Source organism: Frankliniella occidentalis, unplaced genomic scaffold (genome assembly GCF_000697945.3).
Source record: "Frankliniella occidentalis isolate FOCC.00 unplaced genomic scaffold, Focc_3.1 Scaffold546, whole genome shotgun sequence".
Taxonomy (NCBI): domain Eukaryota; kingdom Metazoa; phylum Arthropoda; class Insecta; order Thysanoptera; family Thripidae; genus Frankliniella; species Frankliniella occidentalis.
This window is the reverse complement of record NW_026267662.1, coordinates 50458-53721: the sequence shown is the minus strand read 5'-3', so window position 1 is coordinate 53721 and position 3264 is coordinate 50458.

Sequence of the window (3264 nt, the reverse complement as noted above, 5' to 3'; positions counted from 1 at the left end):
GCTTGTTAGTGATTGGATTTTTAAATTGAATTGATTTGGGCTCCAGGCCAGCAAAATTAAAGTATAGATGGTTTTAAACTTGAAAGGATTGATGCCAGCCATCAATGGAGCATTTTGAGCTTCTTGAGCATACGTGGAGTCGCTGACAACACTATGCAAGGTTGTGAACCAGTCGAAGGAGGAAAGAACACTCATACAGACATCAAGGTTAAACCACAGACTAAACGTGGCAAAACAAAACCCCACACATGTCGACACTTCAATTAACACATGGATCCACAAGAACACCATACACAAGGTAAAAATAATAGGGAAACAAAAATGCGTTACTCTGGTCACGCATAGAATCGGAAGGTCAAGAGACAGGCATGTTAACTGTTTGTAAACTCCCTCCTTTCCTTAGAAATCAATGGGGAGCATCGATGAAAGAGGCCGGAGGGAGCAGAGAGGAAGCACTTTTGAAGCAGCTTGACAAGCTGCGGGATGAGGACCCTGGGTCAGTTGTCCAAATATCGTACAATGAAGATACAAAAATAATTCAAAGTGTGTTTTTTCAAACTTCTAAAATGCGAGTGTCATTAGACTAGCTATATGTACGCCAGACCACGTCTCGCGTAACAGGCTTCGCGATATCTCCCGAAACACTGTAACGCTGCGACGCGCCTGGCGCACATATAGCTAGGCCTGCGGCGCTGACACCCGAGACGGGTTAATAGGAGTGTGTTTGGGATTTTTCGAAATAAAGTGTTTTTTTACGATTTAGTAGACCATCTGGTCATTTTCACCTCATTTGTTCGACATAAGCAATGTCTCAGTGAAGTTTTTTTGACAATAAAATGAATACATTTGCTCAAAAGTGATGTTCGCATGACATCGTGGTCCATCCGGTCTATCTTAGTGATACCTACAGTATCTCTACAGTTATTCTTAATGAATAATTGATCTCAAATTTAAATTTGCATTGAGCAGCCGCCTCTGATCTCTACCCTCTGCCTCCCGATACCCAGTACTTCTACTTTCCCGACCTGGGTCAGGAGTTAGCGGCTTGCGGCCTGTTCGCCTTGCGGCGGCTTATCCCTGAACGTCAAGTGTTATATCCGTGCAAGGCTAGTCTGCTAGCTGCGTGTTGTAGTGAAGAAGTATTTAAAGCGTATTCCCAGCGTCTGTCGACGTGGTTTGTAAGTCATGTCACACACCGGTATTCTAGTTGAATTGCCGTAATATGCCGTACGACGTGCCAATTTTCCGGTATTGTATTCCAGCCCGGAGCCGCAGGCAAAGGTAGTTGTATGCCAGGCGCTGAAAAAAAACCCTTTTCGAGTTCTTGATATTTAAAGTATCTCTACAGTTATTCTTAAGGAATAATTGATTTGTAGGTATTCTATGTTCTGAGATGAATATGGAATCATGTTTGGTGTTACACTGCACTGAGAACAATACTCGTTCTTCCACCACCGAGAAGGTGTAGGTTGGTGGTAAAGAACGAGTGAAAAATCAATAAAGTTTTGACTTGTTAGAGATTATTACTTTGAAAAAACAATACTTCAGGGGGAAATGGCACTTCAATATGACAACTATCAATCAAATTGGACAATGGTAGGTCATGACATGACATGACAATTATGAGAGGTATACAAAACACAAAACATTAATTTAAATCAAAATAAAGAAAAATTCAAAGAAATAACAAAATACCAAGACACATTTAAGACATACTTGCTAGATGCAAGATCACTGCGGCAAGCAAAGCCCATGTATTACTGATACATTCTACAACTTTCCTGACTTTGCTGCAAGCGCAGTACAAGATAACAGTGGAAAATTTAAATATATCTTTCAGATAAAATACAAAGTACAGTATTTACAAATATCACATCACAATAACACAACTCACAGCAAATTCAAAAACATTACATCTAACTAACAATGGAATTTACTGTAAAGATTTGTTAAATAAATTAATTGAAGGAAAGGAAATTTATCACATATAGTACAAACTGATGAATATTTGTGATATCCTTTTAAATCTGTTGAACAACAACCAGAGCACTTATCACGATGATGAATGTTGTTCCTGATTGTTAGCTTACATAGTTACATGAAAACCTTCCATTATTGCAGAGTAGTCAAAAGATTTTGGAAGACATGAAAACTAATCCACCTAGTGTGCCATGTAATGTGCCCCTATTTATTTCACAATCAGACAATTTTCTATATTCACATTCACGTCAGAGAGTTACTCGTATCCACGGCATGGTGCTGGTACTGGTGCATGGGCTCCGCCCGCTTACGTCGTCCAACTGCCACGGCCAACTGAAATCAAGTCCGACAGTTGCGTGAAAATCTGGAGCCGGACATTTATCGAGAGCATGTGAGAATAGCCCGAACCACCCTCTGTCCCAAGAAACTTCTTCATGGCAGTCCAGTGCGCATACATCGCACTCTGGCAGAACCAGCTTGGCGCAGTTTTGGGCCCCCCATACGTGATGTGCAGCGACGGGTTGACATGAAAGACCGTCTTGATGGCGGGACTGTGCAGCCTAGCGTGCACGCACCACGTGTCTTCGCAACCAGCCTGCAGCTCAAGCATCTCAGGTTAGGGGCCGTCTCGGGCGAGATGGCCCACAGGAGGTCGTCAGGTTGCGTTCCGAAGTCGGCCACGACCAGCATGCGCAGGGCTGGCAGCATGTGAAGCCTCGAAAAGAGCGGCCGCACCCGAGCGATGCCACTGAAGCCAACGAACGAGAGCACCTCCAGGAGAGACCGTCCGGACGACGTGAGGGCCTGGATCAGCATCGCGACGTCCTCGGCGGAGGGGCAGTGCCCTCCAGTGGTGCACCCCAAAAAAATCGTGTCCAGATCGACTGTGCGAAGCTTTTCTGCTCGGCGTAGTAAATTTGCAAGGTCCGTGATCTCGGATTTACTTGTTTCGAGCGAGAGGCCGCTGACGTGGAAGTCCCTGAGCGTCTCGCAGGCTGCCACTTCAGACACCCCGGTTTAGGGTGGCCCAAAAAAAATTCAAAGTTTTCGCAGAGGGCACCGCAGGTCAGAATCGAGTAGAGGGTGAAAAATGAACGAACACGTATTTTTTCCTTTCGCTGAGAAACAATTTTAAGTACCTCCGCAAGGCCCTTGAAGTTTGAAGCAGGGCTTAAGTGCATTTCGCGCAATATAAACATATGAAGTTTTGCGCCGATTTTAATGGCAGTGGTATCTCCGTGCTCGTCTTTTTGTGCTAAAAAAGAATATGTGTCTACGCGAGCT